The sequence below is a fragment of the Capricornis sumatraensis genome, chromosome 8 (genome assembly GCF_032405125.1).
Source record: "Capricornis sumatraensis isolate serow.1 chromosome 8, serow.2, whole genome shotgun sequence".
NCBI lineage: Eukaryota > Metazoa > Chordata > Mammalia > Artiodactyla > Bovidae > Capricornis > Capricornis sumatraensis.
In genome coordinates this window covers 30,579,591-30,595,635 of record NC_091076.1, presented here as the reverse complement: position 1 = coordinate 30,595,635, position 16,045 = coordinate 30,579,591, and positions in this window count along the sequence as shown.

The following is a 16,045-nucleotide window of genomic DNA, read 5'->3' as shown; positions in this document are numbered from 1 at the left end:
GAATGAATAACAAAAGTTTTACTCTATAATTATTACCTTTCTCAGTGCTATCCAGAAATATGCAATTCTTTCATTAAACTGTAAAATACATAGCCCTAGACCTTTTATCCAATTCACTTCTCTCAGTTACCAGGGTAGCTTCACCCTAGGCACCAAGTCAATTTTAGGGAAAGTACTAATGTTATTAAAAGTTTAAATCCCTGTTAAAATTGAGAATGTACATTTTGCAAATAGTCATGCTTTCCTGCATGGCCTGTTTCAACTTGGTACTTTCATTTTAGCCTAATCCATATTAAAGCAGTTTGTTAAGAAACAAAATTTTATTTTCACAGTGAATAGTGAAAATTCTATTGTTATTGGATTATTAGATGATACAAAGATTATCAATGAGAATCGGTGATAAAATAACTCCAGATTTAATCACCTGCTGAGACTAATTACAACTTTGTCTTAGGTAACTATCATAGTGATTGCATCGTGTATCCAGATAAATAGAATTGATTAAGCAATTCTGTAAAGTTAACCATGTTTTATAATTTATGCAGTTCATAATCAGTGAAAAATGAAATGATAATTTATTATAGTTAAGAAAGGAGCTAGATGTAGCTGAGATATTTTTGATTTTGTAATTCTGAGCTCAAATTCTGGCAGACTCATTTCTGATCATGATAATGATTAGAGGAATAATGGAAATCATCAGAGATAATATTGCAGGAAAGCCTACCACAAGTTTTGGCACAATAAATGGTAGACATTCTCTTCTGTTACTGAAGGTGAATATAGTAAAGCATAGACTTTTAAAAACTGAAAGTCTGTTAGATGATTTGCCATTTGTGAGGATCAATAGTCCTAGAACCTGAAAATAAATATGTTGCTTGAAATAACAGCATTGGAGATTTCTTCTCCTTTCTAGTTTATGCTTATGGTGGTTTTATTATCAGGAAAAGCTAAACATACATAAAGACAAATACAGATAAATTTTTCATGATATAAATATTTGTCTTTAGAGTAACTTCAAAATAGATTTATTCTTCCTAAGAATGAAAACTTATTATATTGGATACAGTCCTAAAGAAGATCAGGAAATCTATTATGTTGGCTAATTTTAGGTATAGGCATCCTTTACTGTGCTATAGGGTGTTCAGATACTTGGTCAAACATTATGGGATTTTTTTTGGTGACAGAGATTTTCGATGAGACTAACGTTTAAATCTATAGACTGAATTAAGCAGACTACCCTGCCTAATATGAGTAGCCCTCATCCAGTCAATTGAAGGCCTGAATAGGACATAAAGGTTGACCTTAACCATAGTAAAAGAGAGTTCTTTTTCCCTGATAGTCAATGAGACATTGGCTGTTTTCCTGCCTTTAGAGTCAACCTGAAACATTGGTTCGACTGATCCTCAGGGCTTTGGACTCAGATTGAAATTAAACCATTGGCTGTCCTGGGTCATCTCCAACTTGCAAGCTCACCCTGAAGGTCTTGTGATTTGCCAGCATCCTAATAGTATTAACCAGTTCCATAAAATTAAACTTTTTCTCTTTCTTTGTCTCTCTCTCTCTCTCACTGTATGCCTGTGTGTGGGCTAATTCGCTTCAGTCATGTCCAAGTTTTTGCCACCCCGTGGACTGGAGCTGCCAGACTCCAGTCTAGCTGCAAGAATACTAGAGTGGGTTGCCATTCCCTCCTCCAGGTGATATTCCCAACTCAGGGATGGAACCCACGTCTCTTGTCTCTCCTGCATTGGCAGGTGGGTTCTTTACCACTAGTGCCACCTGGGAACATATATATTTTGTTATATATATTGTATTGTTTATATATTAATATATCCCAGTGATATACATACACATTCCATTGGTTCTATTTGTTTGGAGAACCTTGACCAATATATTTACTTATGAGAAAATGACATAATTGATAGTTTTAATTTTCTGAGAAGTAGGGCCACCGTCATTGATATGCAGTTTATAATAATAGCTGAAACAAAACTACTTAGAATGCCTTTTAATGATGTCTTATATACAACTTGATATGCATTATCTCTTTCAATCTCCATAAGCATCAGATCAGGAGGCTATAAAAACCTGCCTGGTAAAGATGAAGAAGAATTCATTTTAGGATACTCTGTGTCCTAAAGCAAGAAGGTTGATTAATATTAAGAATGCCTAATCAAAAAATAAAAACAAACCTATTTTTTCTTACACTAATTTTCTCTTCAGGGCCTCTAGATTCTTAATGTTAATTTAGATGTAGACTTTACTTATTAATCCATTTGTGATTGGAATAAAGATCTTAGCAGTTCCGTTTGGATACCTCCATAATCTTCTGAGAACACAGGCATTTCTTTCTTGACTGCATGGATCCAAACGTTGACTAGGCCATTGGTCACCTTTAGAAATACAATAGTAAGTAATTGGGGCTGTACTATCACAAAGTTCTTAGTCTGAAACTCCTGCCGTATATTATATGATATTCTTTGCATGAAATATCCTCATTTGAAGCCTGTGTTCTATGTTGTGAGTGTTTTATGTCATGTGTTCTTCTACTGAATACACTGAAATTTAATTTCAATTTATAGCATTCTTCATTTCAGTGGAATAAAAGAGAATTAAGTCATGAAGTTCCATGGTTCCTTCAGTTGTTCCTTAGCAAGTCTTGCTGAGAAACCATTGTTAAGTCTTCCTGATGTAATAACTGAGTAGTATAATTTACTTTGATCATGCAAGTGATTTTCTTTTCATTCTGTCTTCTTAATTTGTAAAATGCCAGTAGTGTATCACCTTTTCCAATGTGAAAGTACTTTGAAGTGGACATGAATCAGTGTTTTTCCTTTTGTGAAACATTTTTAAAACATTTTATACCCTTTCTGAGATGCTTTATTGCCATAGGATACATTTTTTATTATTATAAAGAGAAATAATAAGCTATGATATTTACATGCTACTTACAATTTCCAAAATAATTTTTACCAAATTATCACTGAGAGAATTTATTTTCTTGGGCTCCAAAATCTCTGCAGATGGTGACTGCAGCCATGAAATTAAAATAAGCTTGCTCCTTCAAAGAAAAGCTATGACAAATCTAAAAAGTGTATTAAAAAGCAGAGACATCAGTTTGCCAACAAAGGTCCATCTAGTCAAAGCTATGGTTTTTCCAGTAGTCATGTACAGATGTGAGAGTTGGACCATAAAGAAGGCTGAGCACCAAAGAATTGATGCTTTCGAACTGTGGTATTGGAGAAGGCTCTTGAGAGTCCCTTGGACTTCAGGGAGATCCAACCAGTCCATCCTAAAGCAGATAAGCCCTGAATATTCATTGGAAGGACTGATGCTGAAGCTCCAATACTTTGGCCACCTGATGCAAGGAGCCGACTCATTGGAAAAGACCCTGATGCTAATAAAGATTGAAGGCAGGAGGAGAAGGTGATGATGGGATGAGATGGTTGGACGGCATCACAGACTCAATAGATATGAGTTTGAGCAAGCTCTGGGAGATAGTGAAGGACAGGGAAGCCTGATATGCTGCAGTCCATGGGTTGCAGAGTCGGACATGATTGAATGACTGAACAACAGCAACAACATCTTCACATAATGTTCATGTACCTCCTGTACGCTCATTCATAGATCCCACGAACTCTTGGGAATATAATCTGCCTGCATTTAAGAATCTCAAGTTAGTGGGGAAGATAGAGGGGGGGAAAGGTAATTGAAACAGTGTGATGAGTGTTGTTAACTCTTAGTTCTTTAATAGCACCTAGGAGTGGCTTCCTGTCTATCCACATAGGAGTGTTTTCTCTAGAGAAAACAAAGGATTCTTTGAGAATATTATATATGCATTTGAAACCAAAATCTGACAAGTTTTACTAAAAATAAGTTGCAGTGGAAATATGTAAGGCAGGGTCAGCAAAGTGGCAAAGGCATAGTTGTGAAGAGATACTTAAGAGTGCAGATTCTGGAGCCAGAATGTACAGGTATGTAAACTTAGGTTGGCTTTGTACAAGTTACACAACCTTGTATCTCATCTATAAAATGGGGACAATAGCAGGATATACTTTCTAGAGTTTTTACAAGTATTTTATGAATCAGTGTATGGCAAACAGTAGGGACGTGACACAGTAAGCATTCAGTGAAGGTATCCTCCCATGGGAGTAAGAGGAGGGGTTTCAGTAGTGAAGAAACATGAAGCTCCCAACAGGGTGGATTTTTTTTTTTTTTTTTTACATTTAACACAAAATTGCAGAAAAATATGATGTCTAATATTTAAGCAGTCCTTTCTCTTTTTGATACTTATCTCTTTCAGTCCTCTGACTAAAACAACACAATAAACTTCTTTGTAATGTAATTTAAGAGGAAACTACTACCTAAGTAGCTCTGAGTTGCAAATAGTCTCTCAACTCTTCAGTGCTGTTTGACAGTGAGAAAAAGAGTAATTTGGTTTTGGTTCAGATCCTCCTCTCAGCACTTTCAGTCTACTTTAGATCGATCTGAGCATGATACAAAGGTTACAGTAGTTATACCTCCCAGACACCCTACCACTTACATACGAGGATTTCCAAATAAGGACCTCCATAAGGCACGGCTTCACAAATAACATGTTGTCATTTAAAAATGGATGCTGCTTTCCGTGTGGGATTCCAACATGACCTAGAAAGTTCCCCCTTTGTTATAACTCTGCCCCTGATAGAATAGCACCTTTAAATCACAATAGGTGTTATTTTATGCTTTGCCAATTCATTTACCAGCTTTGTTTCCACGCATAACATAATTTAATTGTGTGATAAATCCCTGATCCTTAGAATATCTGAAATTGAATGCATTTAAATATTAAACTCTCCAGCTTATTTTATCAATGTAAGTTGGTGGAAAAAAGGATTAAAGCTAAATTTTTGATGATTTTTTAAATGACCAGAACTGGTCTATCCATAGTAAAGACTATAAACTACACAATTTAACTCTCTTTTGGAGTATGACTTTTTTTTTGTAGTTGTTCGTTTTTTTTGAAATAGGTCTTGCCTTTTTCCTTCTGTTGTTCAAAAGAGATAATGAAAAAATGTGAATGTTCAGACATTCTTAACATCAGGACAGTTGCACAGGAAGGATACAGGAGAGTGATCCCAGCTAGTGTTCCACATACACTGTTATGTTAGCACCATCCACAGTGACTTTATTTCCGGGTTCACATAGCATGTCAGAAATGCTTGGCCTGGACCACTCAGTTATAATCACACTTGTATTGTTACTTCTGGCATTATTAACTTAATGTCTATGTTTTCCAACTGGACAGCATTCTGTGAGTTTAAGGATAATAGTAGTTGGATTTGTGTATCTATCCTCAGTATTTTTATATGCATGTCTCAGAATTGAAAAATAAGCATTTGCTGGATGAATGGCTGAATAAGTAAATGAATTAATTTACTCAGCCTCCCTTAAATATGTCTCAGTCCCCTGTTTTTATTTGCATGGTTTTGCAACCATTACCTGAGTTTGCTTTGTTCAATTTCCTTTTTTTCTTTCAAGGCTGCTTATAAAACCATCTATCTAAAAAATTCTGCCATTCATATCCACTTACCTCAGTTTTCTTTTTTGATTTTCCCTATGCACATTTTTCTTTCGTTTTTACTATTCTAAAGATAGCTAAATAGATTTTTAAAAACTGGAATGCAATCAAATCAGGTATATATTATGCAGATGAATTACTTCAGAAGGGCTTTCGCAAGGAAGGTATGTTATTTAGAAAATGTCCTGTGATAGTTGTAATTGATTACTGTAGTTCAAGGGATGGACTTAGAATTATAGGAACCCTTATCCACCACTAATGGAGAAGGAAATGGCAACCCACTCCAGTATATCTTGCCTGGAGAATCCCATGGACAGAGGAGCCTGGTGCATATTTTAGTATAACTTATAGAAGTTAGGAATTTTTAGAGACACTATAGCTAGAAGCCTTTTTAAGAGATAGTGAGCTCAGGATATTAGGGGCAAACAAGACTTAGGAAGCTAAGTAGTAAACTGAGGAATGTAGCATGAGTTACAATGTAATCACAAGTTAACTATAGGACACATTAAAAGAGGTAGATAATAGATGATAAGGCTGATTCCAAGAGAATCCCTGAAGCAGGAACTCTGTTTGAAGAGCAACAATGATTTATGGAGATAATAAATCTGGGAGAGGGGGAACTGAAAATGTCAAACCTCTGGCCTAATGTTTTTGTAAAAGTATAAAAAAGAATCTTAAACTTGGAATAAACAGGCAGTCCAAAGAAAACTGAGAGGCTGTCTCATTCGCTGACACCGTTCACCTCTTCACGTTGAATCCCTGGCTGCTGGAGCTGGCCTCCAGCACAGTCGGACACAACTAAGCAACTAACACTATCCACTATTAAACATTTATTCGGTTAAGTACAGTTGTGAGCACAAAGTGTATCTACCTCCCCATCTTTGAATGGCAAGCCAAATGAGTCACTGGGCATTATGGTGAAAATAAATGATTTCTTCCTTGTTGATTGGAAACAAAGGGCACAGATGTTTTAACTGCACAGACAGAATTTGATATGGGAGTGTAAAAGCCAAGAGGACAGAGTCATCTTTCTGTGTAGCAGGTTATATCAAAGTTTAAGAATTCTGCAAAATAAGATTTGTTGGCTGGAGCATGTAAGGATCACTATTTCTTTCTAGATTTTCTGTTTTGAGCTAGAAGCTGAGACATCTAGACCTGTCAAAGAAAAATACCAATCCTTTTGTGAATAAATCTTCATTCTTCAGTGGGAAAATAATGTAATTCACTTTACATATATTGAGTACTTAAAATATATTCTACATAGACAGTTTCTGTACTTGAGAGCAAGAATGATATACTTATAGCTAATCAAAATATAAGACATAAAGTTGTTCCCACTCCCAGATTAAAATCAAGTTTAACTGTTCTGTGACTTTTGTTAGAGTACAATTTATTTCTTATTTTTCTTTGTAAAGAAATTTATGCTGAGTTTGCAACAATATTGAATTACTTTTCCCCAAATAAGGTTCATATTATTAATTCCCAACATTCAGCCTGAATTTTTCTTCCTGAGATATAGATGAAAGTAATCCATCCCCAACTAGTAAATAGATGAATTAGAACTTGGTAGATTTTGCTCATCCCTCTGAGAGGTTTATCTGGACAACCTTTTCCATTTGCTGTTAATGGGTATAAATTAATGGAAACAAATCATCTCTTCTCTTTCTTGTTATCTTAAAAGAAATTTATTGGAGTATAGTTGTTTTACAATATTTGTTAATTTCAGCTGTACAACAGTGTGAATCAGCTATATGTATTCATATATCCCCTCTTTTTTGGATTTCCTTCCCTTTTAGGTCAATGCAGAACATTGAGTAGAGTTCCCTGTGCTATACAGTATTCTCATTATTTATGTATTTTATACATAGAAGTGTATATATATCAGCCCCAATCTCCCGATGCATCCCACACCCATTTCCCCTCATTGGTGTTCAAAAGTCTGTGTTTCTTCTTTATGTCTGTGTCTCTATTTCTGCTTTGTAAATAGATTCATTTGCATCATTTTTTTAGATTCTATATTTATGATATTTGTTAATATATTTGTTTTTCTCTTTCTGACTTCACTTGGTCTGACAGTCTCTAGGTCTCTCTTAGCTCATTTCTTAACTTAAATTGCACTACTATTTATGGACAAATCATTGTATCTTTTGTTTGCAAGAGTTTTTCTTTGAATTTCTACAGCAATATTTCTGGCCTGACAGAATAATGAATCCTCTAGGCTCAAAAATCCTTTATGTCTTTGCCGGGACAGTCTACTTTTTTTCCCTTTACTTTATACAGAGAGACAAAGAGAAAGCAATTTTTTTTTTTCCAATTCTTTGAATTCTCCTAGGTTTGGCTGTTTCTGATACTTTGATAAAGATCATCTTGAGAGACAAATGTACTTTAATATTCATTCTGTTATCTTTCCATTCTCCATGATTAATATCACCAAGGCAAAGCTCTTTGGAGTGAACCCTCCAAACCAATCTTTGGCTAATTCCTACATGTAATGGCCAAATAAAGGTTGAAAGCAAAGCATTATTGGGAGGTGAGGGAGTTTTCTGTATGGGTATTCAAAGGATTGAAGAGTCAAAGATAGAAGGCAAAAAGAGAAGGGGGTGACAGAGGATGAGATGGTTAGATAGTATCACTGACTCAATGGAATTTAATTTGAGCAAATTTCAGGAGATAGTAGAGAACAGAGGAGCCTTATGTGCTGCAATTTATGGGGTCACAAAAAGGTGGACAGGACTTAGCAAGTAAACAAGAACATTCAAGGGAAGGCTTTGCAGATAGAGTAAAATTCTGGAAGGGATTTATGCTTCCTATGTTTAAATAGGACCAAGAAACTGGAGGAAAACAAAAGATGAGAAAGTTTGTCAATGGTGGTCAGCAAAGTAAAGTCTTCTCGGCCACTGTAGTGACTTTGACAGTGTATCTATATCCCCTGCTTTGAGCATTTAAAGTCTTTGTTGAACAAATCCACCCCCCCTTTTTTTTTTAATGTAGAGCTCAATGATTTCTCTCCATCCATCCTGCTATAAAGATGACACAAAGGATATATGAAGTTTCCATGTTGATGCAGATTTTGAAGGGGTAAAATTTCTCTTCAGCTAGCTCCTGGAGCTAATCCATTAGGGTTATTTAAAGGAATGAGATTGCTCTTTAAGAATTAGCTGCGCATAAAATCCTTGGATGCTACTATTCCCCCAAAAGCATGCTCTAAGGCATCACATTCACGTGGATTTGAGGAATACTCTTCTGTTTGAAAGTGTTGTCAATGTTATTTGCTTCCTGTAATCATAACTACTTTCTTATGTTGAAGGCACTCATCCCGAATCTACACAATAAATTTTCAAAATTTAGGGTAGTGTAAGATGTTACTTCTCATAATGAACCTAATTTCTTATTTATTCCTTTATTAGCTCTGTAATTTATCATGCCTGGACAACTGTGGGACAGCTGACTTTGGAAATCTAGAATGAATGGTTCACTATTTATACACGACAGGAGCTGCTTGGATGCCATACATAAAAGCAATAGGCCATGTCAGTGGAGGCAGTAGATGTTTTAAAGGTAGATGAGCAAATCAAAGGCACACATTCTTTGACTGTAAACTGATTTTGCCTCTGGGGTTTCTAAACCCTACTACTGTTTCTTCTTTGTGTTATGAATATTTATAATAATTTGATTTAACGTGAGTCTTTTTACCATCCTCTGAAGTGAGAAACTGGTGGGAGCTTTCTACTTTATAAATTCAGTCCTGGAAAAGCCTTTTATTATTCAACAAGTACTTTTTGATAGTCATTATGTCAGACTTCCATTTAGGTGAGTGAATGAAAGTAGCTCAGTCTTGTCCAACTCTTTGTGACCGCATAGACTGTAGCCTGCCAGGCTTCTCTGTCCATGGAATTCTCCAGGCCAAAATGCAGGAGTGGGTAGCCTTTCCCTTTTCCAGGGGTATCTTCCCAATTTAGGGATCAAACCCAGGTCTCCCGCATTGCATGCAGATTCTTTACCATCTGAGCCACCAGGGAAGCCCAAAACCTAAAGGCTGGTCTCATCCTTTAGGTACTGGGAATAAAACAGCACAAAAAAACAAAAAAGTTGTTATAAAGACAATTTTTTATGTTATTTATTTATTTTTTCCGTTGTAACTTTCTCCTCTCCATTTTTTAATCTATCCAGACACACATACTAATCAGAAGTTAATGCTTTTACAAAAAAGCATTAAGAAATTGAACTATTGTATTATTAAATTTCTGGGAGATTTCTTTAACATCTTTCATTGCTATTGATTTTACATTCATATTTTTGTTCAGTTCAGTTGCCCAGTTGTGTCCGACTCTTTGAGACCCCATGAATTGCAGCACATGAGGCCTCCCTGTCCCTCACCAACTCCCGGAGTTCACTCAGACTCACGTCCATCGAGTCAGTGATGCCATCCAGCCATCTCATCCTCGGTCGTTCCTTTCTTCTCCTGCCCCCAGTCCCTCCCAGCATCAGTCTTTTCCAGTGAGTCAACTCTTCACATGAGGTGGCCAAAGTACGGGAGTTTCAGCTTTAGCATCATTCCTTCCAAAGAAATCCCAGGGCTGATCTCCTTCAGAATGGACTGGTTGGATCTCCTTGCAGTCCAAGGGATTCTCAAGAGTCTTCTCCAACACCACAGTTCAAAAGCATCAATTCTTTGGCTCTCAGCCTTCTTCACAGTCCAACTCTCACATCCATATATGACCACTGGAAACACCATAGCCTTGACTAGACGGACCTTAGTCGGCAAAGTAATGTCTCTGCTTTTCAATATGCTATCTAGGTCATAACTTTTCTTCCAAGGAGTAAGCGTCTTTTAATTTTATGGCTGCAGTCACCATCTGCAGTGATTTTGGAGCCCAAAAAAATAAAGTCTGACACTGTTTCCACTGTTTCCCCATCTATTTGCCATGAAGTGATGGGATCAAATGCCATGATCTTCATTTTCTGAATGTTGAGCTTTAAGCCGGCTTTTTCACTCTCCTGTTTCACTTTCATCAAGAGGCTTTTCAGTTCCTCTTCACTTTCTGCCATAAGGGTGATGTCATCTGCATATCTGAGGTTATTGATATTTCTCACGGCAATCTTGATTCTAGCTTGTGCTTCTTCCAGCCCAACGTTTCTCATGATGTACTCTGCATATAAGTTAAATTGTTACCTATTATAAGACTGCTGCATTTAAAATATAGTTTATCATAGGTAATTTGGGAATGTCTATCCTGATAATTTAACAAATTTCTAGCCACAGAGATATCCATATAGATAATTTTCCTTATGTAAATCTATTTGAAAGAGACAACAGAAATGCAACTCATACATTATGGCAGATATCTCCTCCAAATGTTAATCATGAATTTAGGGGAAATCAAAACATCTTTTAATAAAATATTATCAAGAATGCAGTACATTCAAAATGCTATATTCTATAGCCAGTAAAAAGTATTTTTAAAGAACAGTTAGAAAGCAGAATGGGATATTTTTCATAAATCAATGTTACACATTGGAAATCAGATCACAGTACTATATATGTATGTGGCAAATTCATTTTCTAAGTACATTTTTGTGAGGGTGCAAACATAAATAAATATATATATGTGTGTATCTCTAGCAGTCTCTGCATTTGTTTAGCCATGTTTGACTTCCAACAGACTATCTTATTGCTATGGCCAATGTTTCCAAACTTCTTTAGGGTCATTAACCATTCATCCAAATGTAGTTATATTTGCATAGTCAAAATCAATTGAACATGTATGTAGCTATCCAGAAAAGCACAGACAAATGGTCAGAGCAAATGTGATGTCTTGGAAACTAAATGTAGATCTACTAAAGTAGCACCAGCTGAAATATAAATAGAAGAAAAGAAAGCACAACATTTGAATGGCTACTTTCCTCCCAGGGGCCAAGTTTGTTTTTTTTTTTTTTTTTAATTTCTTTCTTTGTTTTTATAAATTTCTGAAAGAGAGCTATTTTCAATCCTCTCAAAGATGTCACATAGCATTATATACATTTTATATGATATGAGACCCAGAAAAATTAAATAATATTTTAAGGATCCATACCAGCTAGGATGGTGGAATTTTTGGAATTTGGACTTGTTCTTACCTGATGATGGTGCGCTGAAGTCTAGATTGTCTGGAAGGACAACTGAATTCTTAAAATATCAGTCTCCCCATCTGCCCCAAAAATCGCAAGCGAAAAAATTCCAGGACAGGCACACAGAACCGTTTTACCTAACTATACAAATTGCATTAAAGTTGCTTTTGTAACAGGCCTGGTGACATCAGAAACACCCTTATCCAGGTTAGATAGATGGTAAAAATAGCACCGATGGAGATGGTCCTGAAGTCCTAAGTAGCATGAGTCAGTCTCAAATGCAGATGTCAGACTTCGCTGGGGTGTGTTTTATCAGGCAAAATAGAAGATATAACTGTGAAGAAATTTCTGACTCCTTCAGAACCTATCTTTAGCATTTATCCATTGCTTTCAAATGTAAACTAGAGAAAAAGGCTGATGGATTATGGCCAAATAAAAATTACACTGCATACTAGGCTCTGTGGGAACTTTTGACCCAGGCATGCTATTTTTCAGCTCCCATACTAGTGTTAATCACTTTAACCATCACTATCTAGAAAAATAATTGAAAAATAAAAAGGAAAGGTTTATAATTTCCCTAACAACTCAGGATCTCTTTCAACATTCTCATGCCTCAGTCCTACATTCTGTTTCTTTTTATATGTCCCACTCTTGTTTTGCTTGTCTTCTGATTTATGTCTTCCTGTAAACAGTGCAATCAATTATACTTTAAAGCCAACTTCCATGTTATTTACATTGTATAGTTCAGAAGAATTATAGTCTGTCTTTTAAAAAACATGGTCTCAAGGGGAATGTTACCTGTTTATATCCTTGACTTTGCCTTCGAAATGCTCATTTATCACACTTTTTCTCTTTAATTTTATTTTTCCCATTAGTCATTTCAGACTTAGTCAATAAGGCAGCTTTAGGAAAAGAGCATCTGGTATCATTGAAGCTGTAAACATGATCTAAAGAGTTTTGTTCTCCAACTGTCCCAGTCATCTATCAAATATCAATCACGGTGACATGCTGTGTCACTCATACTAATGGATATTACAGCATTGTAAATGGAAATGCCAGATGAACTTTTTTTTTTTTTTTAGCCTTGCAAGCAATTCAGACTACCAGAAGCATAAAATGCCTAAATGTAAACTTCCACATTTCAGAGTGTAAATTTTTTAAAGTTAAAATAATACAAAGTCAATTTTCATAAAAGGAAAAGCAAGAGTAAACATATACATGGGATAATGTTCACGCTTAAGAATCAGAAAATGAATGTTTATTAAAATAGCCCTGTTACTATTTTTACATGAACAAAATTATTAGAAAATCAATTAAAACATACATTGCTAACAAAGTTTTAGTAAAATTGAAACATATACTATTGCTAGTATTCAAGTTAGTATAACTTTTTTCAAAGAAATAAGGTAGAAAGTCACAATACTTATAAAGACATACATGTATATATACATAGTGATCTGACCACAGAAATTTATTCTGAGGTAACAGCTCAACAAATAAAGTATGTTATGCTACAAAAAGATGCTTATAAATGAATCATCAATGATTTTTAAAAAACAAACTGAATGTAACCAAACCTCAGTCACTCTGAAATGGTATATTAATACCCCTACTGTTTACATGGCCGTTAAATATATAATTATTAAAAGCCTAAGAAGAAACTTCTGTAATGTTACATAAAATTATAACATTTAGCTGTATGATTGTCACATGTGCATATATACATGCTTTCCCAAAGCAAATACATAGTGGGAATATAAAAAAAAAATGAGATACTTTTGAAAGGTTTGGTTTTACTATAGCACAACGGTACACAATGCATGTATGTTTTGGAATTTGGGAGGGAGAAGGAAAGGTAACTGTTCCTCATCTCTATTTTTAGCTCCTAAATATAAGATGATGTTGCTGTTTGGTTGCTAAGTCGTGTCAGACAGTTTGTGATCCCATGGACCATGGCCCACCAGGTTCCTCTGTGCATGGGATTTCCCAGGCAAGAATACTGGAGTGGGTTGCCATTTCCTTCTCCAGGGGATCTTCTTGACCCAGGGATCGAACTGACATCTCCTGCATGACAGGTAGATTCTTTATCACTGAGTCACTTGGGAAGCCCGAATATAAGGCCTTATTCATAAGGCTATGAAGTAAACTTGGCAAAGTCTCAAGTCAAAACCATTAAGGACTCTGAATGAGTGAGTGAAGTGAGTGAAAGTCACTCAGTTGTGTCCGATTCTGTGACATCATGGACTATATAGTCCATGGGATTCTCCAGGACAGAATACTGGAGTGGGTAGCCTTTTCCTTCGCCAGGGAATCTTCCCAAACCCAGGAACTGAACCCAGGTCTCCCACATTGCAGGCTGATTCTTTACCAACTGAGCTATCAGGAAGGCTTTTAGCAGTCCTAAGTGAACCATTTACATGTTTAACTCTTTATCCATCTCTCTCTTCTAGGGTAACCAATTATTCTGATTTGTCTGAATTTTCCTGTTTTAGCAGTAGAGGTCCCAAGTTCCAGAAAAAGCTTCAGTCCTAAGCAATAGAGGATGAATTGGTCACTCTAAATTATTTCCTTATGCTAGACTCCCACCCATGCCTTTTGTATGGCAGGATTCTCCAACCCTTCCTGAATAATAACCAGGACTTCCCAGATGGCATTAGTGGTCAAGAACCTGCCTGCCAATTCAGGAGACATAAGAGAGGGGGGTTTGATCCCTGAGTCAGGAAGATCCAGTGGAGGAGGAAATGGCAACCATTCCAGTATTCTAGCCTGGAGAATCCCATGGGCAGAAGAGGCTGGCAGGCTACAGTCCATGGGGTTGTGAAGAGTCAGACATGGCTGAAGTGACTGAGCACACAGGCATGCTCTATATCCATGTGCAAATATTGTAGCCACCATCTTTGCCCATATGTCACTATCAGAGGTAATGCTTGTTTCCTTAAATGTGCTGGACCCCCTTCCTGCCAGTGGGAGCAGAATGCTAGTGGAGCTGGTGGAGTTTGGGAGATAAGAGTTGAGTTGGAGAAAAAAATAATACAGAGTCCTTCACTCTGTCTGTGTTTGTTTTTGTCTAAAACAAAGTAGCTCATAACTCAATGATTTATTATTTCCTCAGCCCCACCCTGGCATATCAAGTATATGAAAGAAAACCATATCTTCCTGTTGGATAAATTTTACTCTGTTTCAGTAAATTCATGTTCTTACCTTGTTTTACTAAGAGGGCATTTACCATGTCACAGCTGATTATTATTATTTTTTTCTCTCAAATCTTACCTTCATTTACAACTAGAGATAAACCAAACTTAATAGTCTAAGTCAAAACCAGCTGAGTGACTCTTAAAACTTTAAATCATTAAACAATATTGTTTTACCTTTGTAGATACTCATTACTAGTAAAATTCACTGCATGTTTTAGGATACGTAAATGCATTTCAAATATCATCATTATGAATTCCTCATTTATCGCAGGTATGGAATTCTTAAACTAACTTAACGATTAATTGTTTTCTCTCTCCTTACCCACCTGACCCCAGCTTGCTTTCTTCCACAGTCACATCTGAAACTTCACATGATATCTCTTGCTACATGTAAATCAGAGTTGAGGGCTAAGGGGTGAAATATGGAATAGCGAATTGCTTTCTCCCTAAAGTCAACCTTTCAACCTAACGTGGGCTACATTTTACGAATACTCTATAGTTAATCCGGATCCCCAATGCACAGGAATGTAGCACTTTGAGAGAATGTGTGTGTCACAACTCTTGAATCATGATGCCATTTATCCACACACAATTAAATCAAACCTAATGTACAAATAAGAAAAAAAGAACAAAATCTCTTCTAGAACACAGGATCTTTTTTTTTCTTCCTCCTTGTTGATAAGTTTTAATATTTTCTTCTCTGATAATGAATTTGTGTTGATTTTCATAAAATGCTCATCATCACCAAACTTAAAAGGCATGAATATAGGTTTTTATTGTTGAATCATTTCTAGGTATTTGATAAATGGCTCATCTTCTAGAATGTTCATACCTGCAAATGATCTCTTTCTCCCCTCTTCCTCCTTTCCTTTCTACTTCCTGTTCTCTCTTCTTCTTTCTTCGTACTGTCTTTCTCTCCCTTTGCCTCTCTCTCCCCTTCTCTGTCCCTGTCTCAAAGACAAAATTCAACACCCAAGTGCAGTGTTCAAATTAGCTTACATTTAGGAAAAAAATAATCTGCCTCCACATATTCTTTATGTGTCTATAATTTTCTAAGAGTTTCATTTGGTTTAAAAGTTATAGCAGACTGGATTCAAATCACAGAAATGTATTACATCTGAGCATTTCTATTCTTTTAGCTTTCTAGCTGGCTTAATCTGCAAGGTTATTAACAGTACTACTTAGA